At 38.9% G+C, this 21,769-nt stretch overlaps 1 long non-coding RNA gene across 1 annotated transcript; it reads left to right on the plus strand.

Annotated features, from left to right (window-relative positions):
• Positions 1-10,809: 10,809 nt before the first annotated feature.
• LOC110776638 (uncharacterized) lies at positions 10,810-11,159 on the plus strand. Its single transcript, XR_002530211.2, has 2 exons — positions 10,810-10,928; positions 11,010-11,159. It is a non-coding gene; the product is annotated as an uncharacterized lncRNA (long non-coding RNA).
• The last annotated feature ends 10,610 nt before the right edge of the window (positions 11,160-21,769 follow it).

Below are 21,769 nucleotides of genomic sequence, written 5' to 3' on the forward strand. Positions count from 1 at the left end.
CATGCTCCGCTCCCTGAGGGAGTACAGGCGGTATGCACCTCTTATTTGTGCACTCTTCTTATATTTTTTTCTCTCTTTTTTTTGTTACTAATATTCCTGTTTCAGGTTCCGGCCCGTACGGCCAACGCGATGGTGGGGGTGATCAACCGGTTGAAGTCCGCGTTGGTTCGAGCCCGATCCGCACTTTCTTGCAGGAGCCCCCACTCTACTCGGGTAATGTGCCCTCTTTTGTCTTTTGATCTGTACCTTTTGTTTGGGTTTCTGTTACTCACTTTCTTTTTTGTCTTTTCTTGTAGACGGGTGCTGGACGCGCCGGGGCCGACGACGCGAGTCCCTCGGGGGGGGGGGGGGGACACGGTCGTGAGAGAGAGAGGGCACGACACTCGCCCCTACGGCATCGCCGTTCCGACGCAAGGTTGAGTTCTTCCGGGGAGAGGTCCGAGCCGGAGCGTAGGCGACGTTCCGTGTCAGTGGCCCGAGAGCCTAGCCCCGAGTTGCAGTCACAGCCTCATTTTTGGGGTGATTCTGGCTGGGGGCCCTCATACCACGGGGAGTGGAGTGGATGGACCGGCGAGGCTTGGAGACATGGAGCGGATGACGAGTCTTAGGCTTACCTCCTGTTTTGTACATATTCATTCTTGTATTCAGCATGTATATATATATTGTTTTGCGATTTTTGGTGCAAGAATGTTTTGAGCCTTCCGTGGGCTTTGCTCTAACATATTATAGTAATATTAGCTTTCTAAACCAACGACGAATTTTGAAAAGGGAAAGGATTTCGTAAAAATAATGAGTTCATACAAGAGTGCACACATATTTTTAGACTAACCGACTACTTGGGGTATTACATATGCATGTTCACTATTTTTTTGTTTTTTTGCCGACTCGTGCCATACTCCTTTGTTGGGCTTGTTCCTGAAAATTCTTGTTGCTTTGTTTTTCATTCTATTTGGTCTTGCCCGTGCATGGGTTAGGGTATAGTGCCCTTTGCAATATCTTTTCTTCTTGATGCGTTGCATGGCTTTATTATTTTTTAATTTTTATTGGACCGAATCCTTGATAAGGATTGCCTACGTATCTTGTCAGAATCAGGTCGTGCGTAGTTCTAGCTTTTGAAAATTTGAATTTTTTTTGAAAGGGTGTTCATTACACGTCTGCTTCCCCCCCAAGTGTTCGTGGATCTTTTGATGGTTCGAAAAAGGAGTACGAACATTTGCAGAATCGGGAGGAGAGGTGGCAAGAGAGAATGACGCCCGTTCAAGGGCGAAAGAAATATCGGCGCCCAGGCCTGGGCGTGAAAAATAACAGCGCCCAGCCCTAGGCGTTGAAGTTTTGTCCTTCGCTTTTTCCTACTTTATCGAGTTTTATGCCGTTTGCTTAGAGTAATGTACAGAATATATGCTCGCTTATGAGTCTTAACGTGTTTTATTAGATGCCTTAACTCCGGACTGGATTTTATTAAATATAGTACTTTTTCAATTGGTCTAAGTTCGTGAGGTTAGCGAATTCCGCTCCATCTATGTCAGCTAGTTGGACTGCTCCGCCAGGTAGGATGGTCTTTACAAAATATGGTCCTGTCCAGTTTGGCCGGAATTTTCCTCGAGGGTCCGTAGTAGGTGCGCGGACTTCTTTTAATACAAAATCGCCTTCTTTGATATTTCGAGGTTTGACTCTTTTGTTGAATTGCCTTGCGATGCGCTTTTGATACACTTGCACGTGATGTAAAGCTCTCAACCTCCGTTCGTCTAAACGGACGAGCTCGTCGTACCTAGCTTGAACCCAATCTGCTTCGGGTAGCTTGCTTTCTAGGACGATCCGGAGGGAGGGAATTTCCAACTCGATCGGTTGAACTACTTCCATTCCGTATACCAAGGAGTAGGGTGTTACTCCAATGGAGATGCGGATTGAGGTTCGATAGCCCTATAATGCGAAGTGTAATTTGTTGGGCCAATCCTTATAATTTTCGGCCATTTTTTCGATTATGACTTTAATATTTTTGTTGGCCGCCTCTACCGCGCCGTTCATTTGCGGCCTGTAGGGAGAGGATTTATGGTGTTTGACATGATATTTTTCGAGCAGGTCTTGGACTTCGGCCCTAAAGTGGGAACCTTGGTCACTTATGATTTCATGTGGAACCCCGTACCGACAACATATGTTCTTTTCTAGGAATTGAGCGACATGTTTGGCCGTTAATTTTGCATAGGAGACTGCCTGTACCCATTTAGTGAAGTAATCAATTGCGACTAAAACGTACTCGTGTCCCCCTACGCCTGTAGGTGTTACCTTGCCGATTATATCTATACCCCAGGTGGAAAAGGGCCATGGAGAAGTGAAGGTGTATAGTTCTGAGGGAGGCAAATGGTTAAGGTTACTGAAGATTTGGCATTTTGGGCAAGTTTTTACAAAGTGATGGCAATCGGTTTCCATAGTGGTCCAATAGTACCCTGAGCGGGATATTTTTCGGGATAGCATTTTTCCGTTCATATGGGGTCCGCACACACCGTTATGGTATTCTTCCATTAGTCTTTGGGCTTGGTTTTGGTGGACACAAAGTAACTTGATTTTATTCGGCGTGTATTTGTACAGTTCTCCCAGAATTATGCTATATTGTGAAGCGAGGAGGCGTAGGGCCTTTTGTGCTCGCGGGGAGGTGTTTGGGGGGAATTCCCCACTTGTTTTGTAACGAAGGATGTCCGTGTACCATGGTTCTTCTTCGGTGTTTTCAGGTTCGGAGTCTATGGCACAGCAATAAGCCGGCTCTTTCCTTCGCTCGACCCGAAGGGTCATTCCGTTCCATTCATTCGGGATGTTGAGCATTGAAGCTAGCTTCGCTAGTGCATCCGCGAATTGGTTGTCGTCTCTTGGTAAGTACGTATACTCGATTTTTTCAAATTGCTCGACTATTTGGTCTAAGTGAGCTTGATATTTTGAGAGACTAGTGCTTCGGACCTTCCATCTTTTGGATATATGGTTGATTATTAGGGAAGAATCCCCGAAGACTTGTAGATGTTTGACTCCGAGGCTAACTGCGGCCTCTAGCCCAACTATGCAGGCCTCGTATTCGGCGGCGTTATTTGTGGCCTCGAAGTGAAGTTTGACTGAAATTGGTATATGGGCCCCTTCGGGACTGACTAGGAGAACTCCGACGCCGCATCCTTTCTGGTTGGACGCGCCATCGAAGTATCGTGTCCAATAGTCGTCTCATATCATCAGAAGTTCCTCGTCGGGGAGGAGGAAAGCTTCCGTGGTTTCCTCATTCGTGGCATGCTCGACCAGGAATTCGGCTACCGCTCTTCCTTTAATTGTTTTTTCTGGCATGAATTTTAGGTCGAATTCTGAGAGCATGACTAGCCACCTGGACAGGCGACCATTTAGGGCGGGCTTTTCGAACATGTATTTTAAGGGGTCTAGTTGTGACACTATATGAACAGTGTGGGCCAATAGGTAATGTCTAAGTTTTTTGGATGCCCAGTCGAGGGCGAGGCAGGTTTTCTCAAGTTCTGTGTATCTCGTCTCGTACTGTATGAACTTCTTGCTCAAGTAGTAAATGGCTCGCTCGGATCCATGTACACACTGTGAGAGCATAGCTCCCGCTGCAGTATCCGTGACGGTTAGGTATAGGCGTAAAGGGATTCCAGGCAAAGGCGGGGAGAGGACGGGTGGTTTGCTTAGGTATTCTTTGATTTTATCAAAGGCAGTTTGGCATTGTTCATCCCATTCGACCTTTTCTTCTTTTCTTAATTTTTTGAATATTGGCTCACAAGTCATAGTAAGCTTGGAAATGAACCTACTAATGTATTGCAGCTTTCCTATGAAGCCCCTTATCTGTTTTTCAGTTTTTGGTGGGGGCATTTCGGTAATGGCTTTGATCTTAGATGGGTCAATCTCGATTCCTCGCGTACTAACAACATATCTTAGAAATTTTCCCGAGGTTACCCCGAACACACATTTCTGTGGATTTAGTCTCATGTTATATTTCAAGATTCGGGTGAAGAACTTTTTAAGTGCCGGGAGGTGACCGTGCCGGTCTTTAGATTTGATGATCATGTCGTCCACATAGACCTCGATTTCTTTGTGTATCATGTCATGGATTAACGTGGTGGCTGTTCTTTGATAGGTGGCCCCCGCGTTTTTCAAACCCAAAGGCATTACAGTGTAACAATATGTACCCCAAGGGGTAATGAAAGTTGTTTTTTCCATGTCTTCTTCTGCCATGAGTATTTGATTATATCCGGCGTACCCGTCCATAAAGGAGAGGAGCGCGTGCTCTGCGGTGTTGTCTACTAGTATGTCAATGTGAGGTAGAGGGAAGTCATCATTAGGACTGGCTTTGTTGAGGTCTCGAAAGTCTACGCACATTCGCACTCGTCCATCTTTTTTAGCTACGGGGACAATATTGGCCACCCATTCTGGGTAGTTGGAGACTTTTATAAAGCCGACGTCTAATTGTTTAGTGACTTCTTCTTTTATTTTCAAGGCTATCTCTGGTTTGAGCCGCCGTAGCTTTTGTTTTACTGGCGTCATTTTGGGATCTAGCGGAATTTTATGCTCAGCGATTTCTCGATCTATTCCTGGCATGTCTTTGTAGGACCAAGCAAAGACACCCTCGAATTCCCGCAAAGTGGAGATTAGATCGGCCTTTTCAGTGGGAGTTAAGGTGAGGCCAATTTTAATAATTTTAGGATTTTCTTTTGTTCCAATATTTACCGATTCTGTGTCCTCAATTATAGGAGTTTTGAGTTCTTGTTCACTTACAGCTTTTATTAGTTCGGTATATTCCTCTTCTGGCTCTTTTTCGTGCTCATTAGTGGCGAGACATTCTGCATTATTACTCGGATTTTTAAGCGGCACATACTCAAAAGTTTTGTTTGTTAGGTTATGATACATATGACAATTCATAAATCATGCGGAAAAACCATTTAGCCAGGAATACATATTATTTACACATAATCATATAGCATAGTTTAGATGCATACTCTTTGTTGCGTGCCTTCCCTAGCTGCGCCCGAACCGAACAAGAACAAGTCTTTAGGACTCCAAGTCTCGTCCCTCCGTAGATAGTCCACAGCACGTCCGGATCCGCCTTAAGATTGACCAACTAGAATCACCCTTAAGGTACTAAAGATTTTCGGCACTTATAGTCAAGGAATGTGTCTGAATTTTCTCTCAAAAACTCACTTTGAATACTTGAATAATCTATTAAAATATGTGACCCTAGGCACCTATTTATAGAGTTATGGAAAGGGTTTTGGAATCCTATTAGGATACTAATTTATTTAATTATAACCCTACTAGGACTCTAATTAAATAATCATTATCTAATAGTTTTAGGATTTAATCACACTTCGAATCCCGATTGCTTCAGGATTCCCGCACAAGCATTGCACGAGCACCGTACACCCGCGCAAGCCTTGCGGCCCACGCTAGGCGCACAGCGCTCGGCCCACTGCTGTGCTCCGCGCGCGCGCCCAAGGCCTTGGCTGGGCCTGGCCTTGCGCTAGGCCTGGTCGAGGCTTGGCGTGCGCTGGTGTGCGTTGGCTCGCTGGGCGACGGCCTGGCTTCGTGCTGGGCCTTCGTCTAGCGGGCCTCGTTCGATGTAAATTCGTATGATACGCTTCCGATTAAATTCCCGATTCCGGAATTCATTTCCGATACGAACAATATTTAATATTTCCGATTCCGGAATCAATTTCCGTTTCGAACAAATATTTAATATTTCCGTTTCCGGAATTATTTTCCGATTCCAATAATATTTCCGATTCTGACAATATTTCCGTTTCCGGCAATATTTCCGATTCTGGAAATATTTCCATTTCCGATAATATTTTCCGATACGTACCATGTTTCCGTTTCCGGCAACATCTACGACTTGGATAATATTTATATTTCCGATACGACCCATATTTCCGTTTCCGGCAATATCATCGTTTCCGGAGTATTCATTTCTTGCCTGTGACGATCTCAGCTCCCACTGAAACCAAGATCCGTCGATTCCGAATATCCATAGATGGAGTATTTAATGCCATTAAATACTTGATCCGTTTACGTACTATTTGTGTGACCCTACGGGTTCAGTCAAGAGTAAGCTGTGGATTAATATCATTAATTCCACTTGAACTGAAGCGGCCTCTAGCTAGGCATTCAGCTCACTTGATCTCACTGAATTATTAACTTGTTAATTAATACTGAACCGCATTTATTAGACTTAACATAGAATGCATACTTGAACCAAGGGCAATATTTCCTTCATTGTTTATCTTATTAAAGTCATGAAGCATTACATCAAAAAAGATCTCCCGGAGTAGAGATTTCCGGGTCTAAACTATTTTTGGGAGGGGTTACAATTTTGCTAGGTTCGGACTCGGAGTCAGACTCGGATTCAGACTCTAATTCTTCGTACATCGGACCCTCTCCCGCAGATATCTTGAACTTCATCCCACGAGCATTAGTCCATTTGAAAGTCTTGCGCCACCCTCGTTGGATTTGGTCATCTTTTGAGGGTGATGGAGCGATCAATTTAGTAGGATCGAACATTTCATCTTGGAGAGCTAATGCCATAATTTCTGTTTCTTTCTTCGCTCTTTTATTTTCTAACCCAAACGATGGCCCGAAAGCATGTGAGTTGGGGAGCGTTTTTGGCATAGCATGATTCTTTGGGGCGAGCGGCCTTTGAGAACGTAAAGGGTCGTGTCCCAGAGCATGCATCTCTTGGGTTTGTGCGACCTCTAGGTATAGATGTTCGGGATATGCTTCTTCCATCGCGTTCCTTGATGGCTATCACCGGCAAGTACTCAGAGGCCCTGCATTATTGTTGTGGAGTAGGAGACGCATTAGTTTGTTTCGTGAGTCAGTTTTTTAGACATTCTATGACTACCCTTAAGTCGGACTAGTATATTTGGACTGCTATGTGTGCACTTTGAACTCTTTATATTTTCTAAAATCTCTGCCCGTGTGACATTCATAATTATTTGCATGGTCGACTATTAGTGTCGAGCATTGCCGCCGTAGGAGGCCTAACAACGACACAAAGAGTTATTAATTTTTTTCACGAGTCGCTTTTGTGATCGAGTTCTTTTCTTACGCCCTCGTAGCAATTCTTTTTATGAACATTTTTTTGGGCTACGTATTTTCCTTTCGCGCGGGCGCCGAGGCTGCTGCGCCTGACCAGAAGGCCAAGCAGCAACTTCAGCGCCCAACAAGGGGCGTGAGAAATTCTGGCGCCCAGCCAGGGGCGTTGAAAATGCGTCCCTGGCTGGTTCTCGTTTTCTGTCTTCTGTTTATGCAACTTCGATTTGCGTGCTTGCCTAATAATGTCCTTTACGCGTAGCAGCGTTTGTGGGATTCGTTACAGGCCATCCCGAGCGTCGCTTATTTTTGTGGCGATCATTCGGTTTGCGGAACACGTGTTTCGGTATAACTCTTTGGCAAATTAGTCTATGAATGTTTGGGCAATTTTTAAGGTCGTTGGTTTTCTAGGATAGTTTGTCACACACAATCACATATTTCGCTACACATAACTACATTACAAACATGGATTTGAAAATTAAATATGCCACGTAGTTTATGATAGGCTTCTATGGGTAGTTTATTTGCGCCCGGCTTGGTACCGCTTCTATCGTAGATCCAACACATGCCCAGGTCGAGGTAGTGTCTTCAACAGACGAATTTCGCCCAAGAGGCCAACCCGCAAGTGCAAGCCAAGGGGGCATGCAGGCGAGAGGGACCTAATGAGCGAGCGATTGGGTTCGGGATAGGTGTACTACCTACACAAGTACCGAGTGGGCAACATACGCGGCGTATGCACCCCCCTATTGGCGGAAAAAGGTATCCTTAGTCCCAACTCCCGAGGGAGCCGAGATTCGTTATGCGGTTCTGCCCGTTCACATTAATATGCTGATTTTCAGGTCGTCCCAACTTGATGGGGAAATAAACGCGGGGTAGGATCGTTTCACCCTTCGGCTATTTTGATTACCTACAAGCACGAGTATTTCCTTCACTATCCCCAGTGGAGTCGCCACTGTGAGGGGGTCGAAAAATCACGAGGCTAATGCGTGACCTCGTCCCTCGTGGGTGTGACGATTCTATTTTATTCAATCAAGTGTAATTGGATTTCCTGTGAGTTTACACCCAATTGACTAGTAATATAGGAGTCGCCATTCAGTTTTTAACGACAATGAGAAAAACTGACAAAACCCGGTTATCGTGACATAAAGGGAGTGCAATTATGTTTGACCACGACGGCCGTAGGTTCCCTTGTGATCCCTGGTGTGGGGATCTCTCAACATACACCCGCAAGGTAGAGATTGAGGGTTCGGGGGACTGTAACTACCGAGAGGAGTACTTCGCTCGTCGATAACTCCAGAGGCAGGATATCCTTACTAGCTCAGCATAAATAATTGAAGGGACATGCGTTAACTATTAAACTAATCTGAGTTGATTTTAGCAATATGCAACATATAATACTAGATCGAATGCGATTATCTGATTTAAATAGCATTAAGGGGCCTAGCATGATAATCCAATTTCCCAAAAATATTGTATTTATTAAGCGTGATAAAACAATCAGATTTAGTTAGTTTAACAGTTCATAAAAAGGGCGAGAAAAGCAGTTAAATCATCAAAAAGGGACACATTACGACGCACCCTTGAGAGGTGCGTCACGGTTCTCAGAAAACTAACCACTTTGACTTTGCTATTTCTCCTTTTTATTTAACGAATCTCAATTATGGGACAGGATACGTTCTGTTCGATTTATGGATCGATTGCGACAGAACGTGTGAACAGTTTCGCAGCGTGAGGCTTAGGCTAAGGGTTGGAGTCAATACTCAGAATATAATTGTGTTGTGTGTCCTTTTCACGTCGAATTTGGGGCTATATTTATAGGGAAGAGTTCGTGGAAAGATAGAATTGCAGAGCTCTAATCCACAAAGAATTAGGAAAAAACACGTACCCAAGTATTTTCAGCGCCCAGAGCCAGGCGTTGAAAATAGGGTCTGGGTTGTTTTCTTAGTCAGATTCGAATTCCTGAAATCCGTAGAGTTTGAGACTTAATCGAGTCTTTTAGTGCGTATCAATTTCATGACGGAATGCGTCTGGGCTCGTTACGAACTCTAGGCTCGTTAGGATTTTAATTAATACGTAACTCTTATTTCCGAATCATATTAGGAATAGGATTCTCGCAGTTTTCTATCTCATTTAGGATTTATGTCGGAATGCAACACCTAATTCTGACAGGTTTCTATCTTTTATGACTTACCACTTTTAGAAGCTACCCTTTACGGCAGTTACTATTTTTAGCAGGTTTCTATAAATAGCAGGTTTCGGGTGAAATGGAAAGGGGAATTGAGATTCGTTTAGTTTATAGGAGATGCGTTGTCAAGTGGAGATTTATGCTTTCATCATCGAACCTTTCCCTTTCGGGAATGGGGACAAAAGTAGGTGTCTACAAGTATCTGGATATTCAAATCTCATAATGTTACCTGAAGTCCTGCTCTTCGAATCACATAAAAGAGCATATGTGATGAAGCGTTAATCTTAATTTCCCTCACCAAGATATTGTGAGATTGAGCACATGTGATTCGAAGAGCATATGTGATGAAGCGCACAACTCAACTAAGTTCTGCTCCACTGAGGTAAGTAGTTGTGTGATTCGAAGAGCTTGCCTGTATTGCTTCAGTCTTCTCTGTTATTAGTTAACTTGTGTCACTTGGATCAATCATTATATCGACATATTTTTTTAAGACATAGTGGTTAATGTGTAGGATTCAAACAGATTGCAAATTTAGTTTTGGAATTAGAAACTAAGAATGAAAAGAAGCCTATGCTGTCTTATGAATGTGCAGAGTGCCGACACATCTTCTAGTTGAGCTTTGATTATGTACTCAGAATCAATGAATGAAGTCTGACCTATGCTGTCTAAATAGTGAATTCTGCAAACAAAACTTCTATCTGAGCTCATATTATATATTCTGATTAACTCTTAAGCATAGATGTATAATATATGTTGTCTAACAGTGTGTAGACGCATCTTTTACTTGAGTTGTGCGCTTCTTATCCTCTACTGTTCCTTTTACTCTGTTTCTGCCAACTCTAATTTCTCTGCAAAACTTTGGATTTTGTTCTTTGATACTACATTGTTCACAGGCATAAGCTCATTTTAGATATGGATTTGAAAGTAATTTCTGTTATATGGTCACATTTATGTAAAGTGGTTCAACGCCCTCTCTTTCCTGTTTCATTGTTGGTTCTTATAAATATGACTTTGGAAAGACTTTATCTGCATAAAGTTAGTCTGTGCTGGGTAGTTTGTTGCTTTGCCCAGTGTTCATTGATTATGTTTGTTCAAATCTATTCTCCTGTAAAGTTCCACTGTGGGTCATTTGATTGAAGATTCCTTGTGATAATGCAAAAGACATCTTATCATCTTAATTGTTAAACATACTCCAAAGATTCTTTAAGAAGGTTTTGAGTATATATTTTCCATTCTCTATGGAACATCTTATCAGAATCTTCGTTGCATATATCTGCATTTTTCTTGTATCATGTAATTGAAATATTCCTCTTTTTACTAGTAAATGATCCTTAGCTTCTCATTTTGGGATGATGATTTTCTTCTGTTTCTTTAATTTATGTCGTTTAAACGTTAAGTTTTTTTTTTGGTTTTGTTTGCAGAGCACTTTTTGGTTTCCGAACTGAAAAATGATTGTTGAAGAAAATTAAAATGAGCACCAACTGGATACAGATAGAAGTATGTCCAATGATTTATGTTTATTGCAATTTTTATTTGTTTTTTAAAGTATTCAAAAGTAATTGATTGTATTTTGCTTGTGTAGTGTCCTCGGCAAAAGAATGTCATGGATTCTGGATATTATGTCATGAGATACATGAAAGAGATCATCGGCCATAAGCAAACTCGGATATTTGAAGATGTATGTACTTTTCTTTGTTCAATTAAGCCTAGACATTATTATATGCTTGTCACTAATTATGTTAATTTTCTCATTTTGTAGTACTTTCATGATTGCAATGTTCCGAAATATGATCAAGGACAAATTGATGAAGTCAGAGCTCAATGGACGCGTCATGTTCTTCTCGTGTGAATATTATGGTGGATTAATTATTTTTTTCGACTGGAATTTCTCTAGAACGTTTTAATTTTAGTTTATTGGTTCGAAATTAAAAGAAGTACTATATGACAAGGATACTTCTTTCTGTTTTCTAGTGTGTTTTTATTCTATTGTGTATTTAGGCACATATGATTTTAAGTTATGCATGAGACATCGAGACGTTTATTTGATATGATAGAAATGAAGTTAGATCTTATATATATTCAATTTGATTACCTTGCGTAGGCTATAAAATGTTTTTTTGTGTTATTTCATGTATTTAATAATTAAAAATTAAAAATAAAAATTTAAAAAGAGCCCGATAAAAATTAAAAACTGCACTTAAATAACAGCGTTTTTTAGTTACACGCTATTATTTAATTTGGATTAAATTGATAAATGATTTAATATTAACAGCGCTTTTTAAAAGCGTTGTCATTCTTTTAACAGCACTGCTAATTAACAGCGCTTAAAAAGCGTTGTCTTTCATTGAAAAAAGCGCTATTAAAAGCTTATTTTGTTGTAATGTATGGCTGCACAGGCTTACAGAGGTGGTTCTTTCCAAGGAAAGAAAGATTGGAGGGATTTGAAGAAAGAAAAGATGAAAAAACTTGAACACCCTGATAATTCCTTATATTTATAATTACCTTTTTCCGACTAATATAAAAGAATTACCATGATATTACCGCCACCGTGATAATGGCTAAGGCTATTTACCAGAATTACGCAGCGGAAATAACTAACTTTCAAAACATATTAAATAGTTAATGATATCTCACAAACTTGAACCATTAAGGCCCAAAACCAAAGCATTAAATAGTATAAATCTTTAACTATAGTTTAAGTAATAATAGTAGTAGTCATGACTAAAAATCAAAATAGAGTTTATAAATACGGAGGATGAAATAGTCTCTCAACACTATTCCCATGATAACTTCTCCCGCAAGTTATCTCTATGAACCTGCTTATTGAAAACTACTCCCCAACAATGCAGGTGCAATGGTGGATCATCATAAGTTCATTAAGGCGAAGGCCATGACCGAAAGACATGAAGCACGAAGTCAGCAAAAGCTGAGTACGAACAAGCTAGAATGTAATCATAGTCTAACATGCTTCACTCAACAATAATGATAATCCACATGCAAAATCCATTCAAGTAAACAATTAATCATGGAGACAGACTCGAGACTTGACACGACTCTTACCTCATATATTAATAGGAATTAGCTTCGAACGGGTAAAATATAATAACAAAAACCACTGAGAAAAACTGAGGGTGTTGGGAGCCCACCAAGCACCAAATAATTAAGGTCGGGCTTTCTACCGACGGAATTCCTGCGCATTTATAAGCGATAACCAAAAGAATGAAACAACATCTTGTATCATTCAAGGAGTACGAGTTTCTCCGACGCGACTCCCCCCATTGTTCATACTCAAGGTATATACGTTTCAAGAGTTTTGAAGCAAATTCGGGTTACACTTTACGTTAATTAATAAGTTATGTTCAAGGCGACTCAAGACTCAACCCAAGACACAACAAGCAAATGATTAAACAATTAAGCAATGACACTTCATTTTAATCCTTTAGGACTTGTGATCAAACATAGGACTCAAGTGATATTACTCCCATTGTTCCTTCTCAAAAACATTGTTTGAGATAACCCGACATTGCCTGTTAACAAGCGGGGTGTTCCCTTAGCACGAATAGTCCTTAGTTCAATTCACATAAACTTCTTAAATGTATTCTACACGACGGTAGAATAAACGATGCACTTAGACAATATCTAATAGGCTCAAAGTATGCTAGACATTCCGTACAATAGCATAATCATAATAACTTGCATGCGAAACACTCATACATGCATATCAATTCGAACAACATCCTTGACATAATTCAACGATTATATAAGTCCATAACATGATTTTTCAATAGAATCCATAAAGCATTAACAATCCATAACATGCTCATTCATGACGTAGAATACATAGATTCAATAATAATTCCCAACATGCTTGTTCACACATCAAACATGAATTCTCAACACTTTAAGTTCACATGATTCACAATCAATACACATCATAAAGTCCTCATGGGATAGGTGGTCACCCTAGTCATGTACGTACCTGGAATACCTAAGTACGGGGGCCACTGTGCGAATCACGACTCAAAGCTAGAAATCAACTCCTATAAACACAAAGGAGAAACTTAATTATTATCCATGTTTACTAAATTTCCAGCAACTATTTAAGATTCTAAAACCTTTGTTTTAATTAGAAATTAATCGTTATTCATTAAATTGGTAGTCTCAAATAGTCAACACAAGTCATAGTACAAAAACATTGACTTTTTGGCCTTAAAATCATTAAAAATCAACACCTTAAAGCTTTATAATAAATCTAGAAATTTAAGTTTATTCCCATAATTTAAATCGTCATTAAATTATGTGAATCAATTTCTTGAGCAATTGGAATTAAAATCCGATCAATAGGTCATCAATAAAATCATGTTTTGACCATAAAAATTGACACTTTAATAAATCATCAAATCTAAAAATTATAGTTCGTATAATTAAAATCAATCTCATCCATTTAAGTACGACAATATTAAAACACGGTGTTCGTAACCGTTTCCAGCAATTTAAATAATCCAAACAATAATAATAATTAAATAATTTAAAAACGAAATTTGGAAAAGGTTAAAAGTATACGGAGTACGGAAATCGATCAAAAATAACACACACACACACAACACGATTGTGTTGCGTGTGGGCAGCGGCACAAAGCAACAGCAGGGCACGAAGCACTCGGCCTCGTCGAAGCAACGGTGCGCGGGTGCGCTGCGAGCAGGGGGGAGTAGCTGGGCGCGGGCTGCTCGGCACAATGCAACAACATCGCACAACAGTTTACGCGTGTTGGCAGCGAGGGTAAGCGAGAGAGATGCGAGGGAAATGCAGCAGCGCGGGCACGGGTGTGCGTTGAGCACTGCGCGGCAATGCACAAAGGCAGGGGCGCGGGATGCGCCGGCTGGGCAGCAAGCAAAGCACTCGGTTCTTGCTTGCTTGCGGCCGAAGAAAGAGGGAAAGAGGAGAGAGAAAGTGCCGAAAGGGAGGAGAGAGAGAGAGAGAGAGAGAGAGAGAGAGAGAGAGAGAGAGAGAGAGAGAGAGAGAGAGAGAGAGAGAGAGAGAATTCTGAATTTAATGTGGGAATTGAATGAGGGGAAGGGTTGTATTTATAGCTTTTCCTTCCCTCGTGGGCTAGGTTTTAGGGTTTTGAGTTGGGCTTGCTTACGGGCTTAATTAAATTAGTTTCTTGCAAGCCTTGTTGGGTTTGTCAACAAAATTGGATCGGGCTTAGATTAGAATTAAATTCGTTTTTAAAATACGACGCAACAATTCCCGAATAAATAAGTTGTTTAATTTATTTAATAAAAAATCCGGTTTTCGTAAATAATTAATAATTAAATTATTTAAAAATAAAATACATTTAATTCCCATTAAATGCAATTAAATTCGTAAAAATCTTTATAAATACAATAAAATATATTTATAAATTACGAAAAATACGAGGTATTACAAAAACTGTGTACTCATTGCAAAGGGAAAGGTCACACTGCTGATCAATGTTTCAAGAATATTGGTTAGTAGGATTGCTGCTCATGTACACTCTACTGTTGATCTTGGGGATCGATAGTCCTCTGGATAATGCTGATGGTGATAATGGAATGATTAGCAGTGAAATGCTAAATGCAATCTGCCAAGAAGTTATGAAGGCTATGAAAGGAAAACAATCACAGAACAATGATGCCAATGGAGCTATTTGTTCCTATGCAAACATGCATGTATAATTTCTCACTCTTTCAACTGTTCTGTGAATAAAATGCATGATGATTGCCTATGGATTGTTGATTCTGGAGCATGTGATCAAATGACATATAATGAAAACATGCTGACCAACATAAGAATACTTAAAAAACCTATCAAGGTTGGTCTACCTGATGGATCTCAGTTAACTGTTGAAATCATGGGTGATACTATGCTAAGTAACAATCTGGTTCTGAACAATGTGTTGTTGGTTAAGGGCTTCAAACATAACTTGTTGTCTATTGGTAGACTAATTGAACATACTGGTGTTCAAGTTAAATTCACCAGTGCTGGATATAATTTCCAGGACCCCTCTAGTTCTGTGTTGGTTGGCACCGGAAAAAGGACAAATGGCCTATACTACTTTGTTGCACCTTCAGGCAACAAACACTCAAGTGTTGAGATCTACAAAGGTAATGCTTCTCAGTATCCAAGTTGTAATATTGTAGCAAGTGTAGTTGATATGAATCAGATACATTTACCAAATAAAACTAGTACTAGTATTTCTGCAAATAAGGAAGTTCATAGGAATAATTGGACTTGCTACATGCTAGGCTAGGACATGCATCTTTGTCCAAAATGAAGTATGTAAATGCTGATTTTTGTAAGGGAATCACTGAATGCAATTGTGGTGTGTGTTATAGTTCAAAACAGCATAAGTTTCCTTTTGGTGTGAGTGAAAGCAGAGCTCCTGTATGTTTTTTGACTTGATTCACTTGGATTTATGGGGTTCTTATAGAGTCAAAAATTTGGATGGTGCTTCCTATTTCCTAACTATTCTTGATGATCACAATAGGACCACATGGACATATTTGTTACATTATAAACTTCAGTTGAGAAAGTTATATTTGAATTTTTGTCCATGGTTGAAACACAATTCAATACAAAGGTTAAGAGAATAAGGTTGACAATGGAACTGAAATAGTTAAAGAATCCTGCAGATCTTTATTTGCTAGTAAGGGTATCTTACATGAGAAAAGTGTGCCATATACCCCTCAAAAAAATGGCAGAGTTGAGAGGAAACATAGAAGTCTTCTTGAGATAGCCAGAGCTTTAAGATTCCATGCAGGTCTTCCTATGAAATTCTGGGGAGAATGTATTTGAACAGCAACCCGTTTAATTAACAAGATCCATTCCAAAGTGTTGAATTGGAAAACTCCATTTGAAATCATGTTCAAAACACCTCCCGTTTATGACAAACTCGGAGTGTTTGGATCTCTTTGTTTTGCTTACAATACTAAGATTCAGAAAGATAAATTTGATCCTAGAACAAGAAGGTGTTTGTTCATTGGCTATCCGGGTGGTTACAAAGCTTTCAAGCTCTATGATCTTGAGACTCACACTGTGTTTGTGTCCAGAGATGTGGTTTTCTTTGAGAAAATATTTCCATACAAACTTTCCCCATAATATGTGGTTTCTACTCTACCACATCTAGTTCAATTTGGTACTTAAAGTCCACAACTAGACACACTTATGGTTCCTGAATCATCTATTTCTCTTCCACCTCTTTCCTCTCATGATGTTAATGATTCTCATGATATTCTTTCACCTCTACTTTCCCAGACTACTCTCATTTATTCTGCTTCATCACATTCTAACAATTCCACTTCTAAATCTAACAATTCTCTAAACTCTGACCCTATTCAACTTACATCCCCTAATATTGATTCTATTCCTGGTTTAAGAAATTCTACCTGGCCGATAAGACCTTCTTCTATTCTGAAAAACTTTGTGGGAGGATACATTCCTCATAGGGATGTACAAAATCCTCCTGGCAGTGAGAATGACAGTGAGTCTCTCTCATTTAATGTTGCTCAAACTCTCACTGACACTAAATCTGATCTTTCTATGAAACATGATGAAAATTGTTTGCTTGCTATGGCTGTTGATAGCTATGACACTTGGGAGTCACTTGCTTTCTCTGTTTGTGCTTCCCCTTCTGATCCAAAACATTACAATCAAGCCAAGAATGATGAGAATTTGGTGATTGCTATGGAAAAAGAAATCCAAGCTCTTGAGAACAATGATACTTGGGATCTTACTGTGTTGCATGAGGATAAAAAAGCTATTGGATCTAAATGGATTTACAGAACTAAACTCAGCCCAGACTACTCCATAGACAAACATAAGGCAAGACTAGTGGCTATTGGGTACCAACAAGTTGAAGGTAGAGACTTCACTCAAACTTTCTCTCCTGTTGCTAAGTTAGCAACTATAAGGATTGTATAACTCTTGCTGCTATGAAAGGGTGGATATTGTGTCAACTTGATGTGAATAATGCCTTTTTACATGGCTTTCTTGATGAGGAAATATACGTCATGACACCACCTGCTGGTTACACTAAGGCAAAACCAGGAGAGGTTTGTAGACTCAAAAGATCTCTTTATGGTCTGAAACAGGCATCAAGGCAATGGAATAAAGAACTGAGTAAATTTCAGAAAACTTTGCATTTTCAGCAGTCTACACAAGATTATTTTTTGTTTACCAGGACTCTTGATGGAGAATTCTTGGTCCTATTAGTATATGTTGATGATATTTTGTTAACTGGAACCTCAATGTCTCAAATTGAGAAAGTGAAGGTTGCACTGGACCAAGCTTTCACCATCAAAGATCTTGTTAAGTTGGCCTACTTCCTTGGTATAGAAGTCCATAGAAATGACAAAGGCATATTTCTCTCACAAAGGAAATATATCAAGGATATTCTTGTTGATGTTGGTATGGAGGATTGTGATCCTGTCCCTACTCCTTTATCATGTGGTTTAAAATTGTCTACTGATGTTGGTGATATTATTGATGAGCCTGAAGTTTACATAAGAATAGTGGGAAGACTACCGTACTTAGGCATCACCAGACCTGATTTGTCCTATTGTGTTCAACATCTCAGTCAATTTGTCAATTCTCCAAGAATACCTCACTTGCGTGCTGCTTTGCATGTTCTCAAATACTTGAAAGGCACACTAGATGATGGCATATAGTACTCTTCAAGTTCTGATCTGCATCTGTCAGCATACAGTGATGCTGACTGGAGTTCATGTCAATATAGCAGCATATCTCTTAGTGCTCATGCTGTATTTCTTGGACCTAATTTGATTTCATGGAAAACTAAGAAGTAGAGAAGTGTCAGCAAATCTTCTACTGAAGCAGAATACATAAGCATGTCAGCTACAGCTAGTGAACTTGTTTGGATGCAGGGTTTACTTGAAGATCTTTAAGTGCATATTCCTCTGCCTGTCACTTTGTATTGTAACCATACTTCAGCTGAACATTTGGCACAAAATCCGATGTTTCATGATAAAACTAAACATCTCAAGAGAGATATGCACTATGTTCGTGAACAAGTTGAAGCAGGTTTCATCAAAACTACTCATGTCTCTAGTTCTCAGCAGCTTGCAGAATTGTTTACTAAACCCCTAGCTTCTTCTCAACATCATACCTTATCTGCCAAGCTTGGACTTATCTCTAAGGTCCAACTTGAAGGGGGAGTATAGGAGTTGCTTATTTATTTTATCTTAATATTATTTCTTCTTTTACAAGTTGTTACAAGTTAGTTAGCCTAGTCAGCAGTTTGTTAGACCAAACTTGTATTTAAGTGGTTGCTGCTGCTTCCTCTCATAGTGTGAGACACAGATTATAGAAATATCTTATTTTCCTTTATAAACTCTCCATCAGATTTCTAGTTTCTATAGAAAATGAATTCCACAACAGGCTTAGCATATGTCCCAAAACATCCACATCGTTAATGAGAGTGTTTGAGTTCAAATTAATCTTGTTAGACACATTTTTAAATGTGAATTGATAATTGGAGTTATAGATGTTGCATTACATGGAACAACACATGGCGATGACATAGATCAACATACAGCGTGATGGCGTGTCATGTCATATATATTTTTTCGTATATATGAGGTTAACCACAATTTGAAAACCTTAATCATTCAAGGATTTAATTTTCCTCAAATTATAAACCCAATTTACAAATACGATGGATCTAAGTACAGATTAATTAGAAGTAAATCGTTTTTAGTGGGCCCTTGAACGTAATTTTGGACAAAACGTTAACTAGTACGGAGTAGTTGCTAATTAAAAAAAAGAAAAGAAAAAAAGCAGATGCTTTAATTTCTAAATTTAACCCCCAACTCTAGTAGGGAATTAAACACTCTCACAAATACGAATAAGTCCTAAATTAAAATTTGAAGTGGTAGAATAATTGAGCTTATGCAAGGGGACCATGCCAGTGGCGGAGCTAAGTAGGTGCATGGGGGTCCACCAACCCCCAAAAAAATTGGAAAAAAAACTTATAGCAATCCGCGGACTATGGACCATGGTGCACATAGAGCATGGTGCACCAAAAGAACATATGTGCATAAGCAAAAGAACATGACACTACGGCAAAAGAACATGCGATATAATATTTCACTTTTTTGTTATAAAAATAATACTTCCTCCGTTCCGGAAATATCGCACCATTTGTTTTTTACACTATTCACACTACGACTTTGGCCATTTTTTGTGATTTGTATGTAAGGAAATTTTAGTCATGTGGCGTCTTGTTAGATTCGTATAGATATATATTTTCAAAATATTATTTTTTTATAATTTTTACTTGCATAAGATTTGGTATATTAAGAGTCAAAGTAATGATTAAATGGGTAAAAGTCAACCATGGTGCGATATTTCCGGAATGGAGGAAGTATATTATTTTATTATTTATTAAAAACCTAAAAAAAAAAAAATACTCATGTTCTTTTCTCGTAACCAGATGTTCTTTCAATTATATACTAGTGTTCTTAGGGTGCACCATGCTCTATGTGCACCATGGTCCACCTTCTAAATTGCGACGGGTATACTATAGATATAATCCGAAGAGTCCAGCCTTTAGAAACAACTGGTCTCTTAGAATTTTGAATTACTATGGGGATAAACCTAAGAGACCAGTCTTTAGAACCAATTGCTCTCTTACGGCCCGTTTGGTAGCCGGTAATAAAGGGTGGGAATGAGAATAAATCTAAGTGTAATTTGGCAAGAAAATAGCATCATGATGTCCAAGCTTGGTGTTTTTCTTCATATATTGCATTCCCACCTAATACCACTCCCCAAATGGTAATGGGTGGTAATGAAAATTTATAAAGAAAAAGACATAATTTTGGGTAAACTAGCATTACCATGAGAATGAATATGGATTTTCCTTACAAATCTACATACAAATTCATTCCCGTTGACATCATTTATGGCCGGCTACCAAACGGGCCGTTAGAGTTTTGGATTTAAATACCCGCTCCCTTAAATTAAGTTATTCTTTTCACCACACATGAAAACCGCAGAGAATAATTGTAATAATTTTGGTACGATTGTAATATGAATATTTATTAATTTTAGGACGATATATTCTATATTGTGTGTTGTGGAAGATCACCAGACACAATACTCTAAAAATCATGGGAACGCCACTGCCGACACCCCGAAAAAAAATTCCTGACTGCGTCACTGGCCCATGCCTCAAACCCAAGTGAAAATTGTTCACAAATTTTCCTTTATTATACTAGAACCTTGGCCTGTCTTTCTCAACAAGAGGTCGATAAATTGATATCCGAAATTCAACCTTTGAACTATTAAAAAGCCTGATAAGTATTTGGTGTAAAATAAATTTATTGTATTAGGGTAAATTTTAATTTTCTAGTTTTTGGTAACTTTTAACATGTTTTAATTTACTTGAATAAATATTTGAAGGGTTACATGGTAATTTTGAAGGGATATTTTTTTATTAAAGTTGAAAATTTTATCATTAAAATATAATAGTAGGTAACTTTTATATTAATCCTGGTTAACTTTTAAGCAATTTGAGTTAATATTTTCTCCGGTATACAATATTTGTACCAACTAATAAGAATTTGGCTCAACTATAGATTTGAGAGGTTTGAAAGATTAAAGATAGATGAATATAAATTTACTTTGATTCCATTTGGATTAGAGAGAAGGTAATGGCATGGAGCGACTCTTAAAATGACTAATTTATCATGGAATAGAAAACGGTCGTCTAAAAAAAAATACCTCTTTCGACAAAAGAAAAATTTGAAAAAAATATTCCTACCTTTTCCCGATCTTTTAAAAATACTATCATCTTAATTAATTTAGAAATATCCAAGCTTTGAAAGGTCTCATAATTTATAATTTTTTATACCCCCTCTGTCTTTCAATTTTCTTAGTTGTTGTAATCACACCCTTGGCTTCTTTCACTAAAATCAGAAACATTTAACAGTGTAGTCTATTCCATGAGTCTGAAATTAATTGTCATCACATTATTACTCGTTCATTCAAGATTGGGTTTTAACCACAATCCAAACATTTCCAACTTGACCAAAACATGATCGTTTTTGGACACAAAATCTGCCACTTCCAAATTCTACGGGCCCTGAAATCAAAATGATTCAAGGTGTAAAAACAAAGTACAATAAAGGATATAGACATGTTTAGTGCAAAAGCCTCCCAACCATGACTTTGTCAATCCCTATCGCTATTACCTCCCCTGTTAGGCCGCTACTCATTTTTTATGGGGAAGAATAATATCATTAATATCAGTTATACGACATCTACAATGATAAAAATAATAATATATGCATACTACAGATTAAAATAAAATACATCATTTGTATGACTTTTATGATTCACACAGGTAACTTCGTATTTAAAGATACGAAGTATTATTTTTCTTGGGTGGCACATGGGAACAATGCCGCAATGATGTTGATGTATACTGTAGTAAAATTAATACTGTGATCTGTATACCGGATGTGTACAAAGGTTTAT

The sequence above is a fragment of the Spinacia oleracea genome, chromosome 6 (genome assembly GCF_020520425.1).
Source record: "Spinacia oleracea cultivar Varoflay chromosome 6, BTI_SOV_V1, whole genome shotgun sequence".
Lineage (NCBI taxonomy): Eukaryota > Viridiplantae > Streptophyta > Magnoliopsida > Caryophyllales > Amaranthaceae > Spinacia > Spinacia oleracea.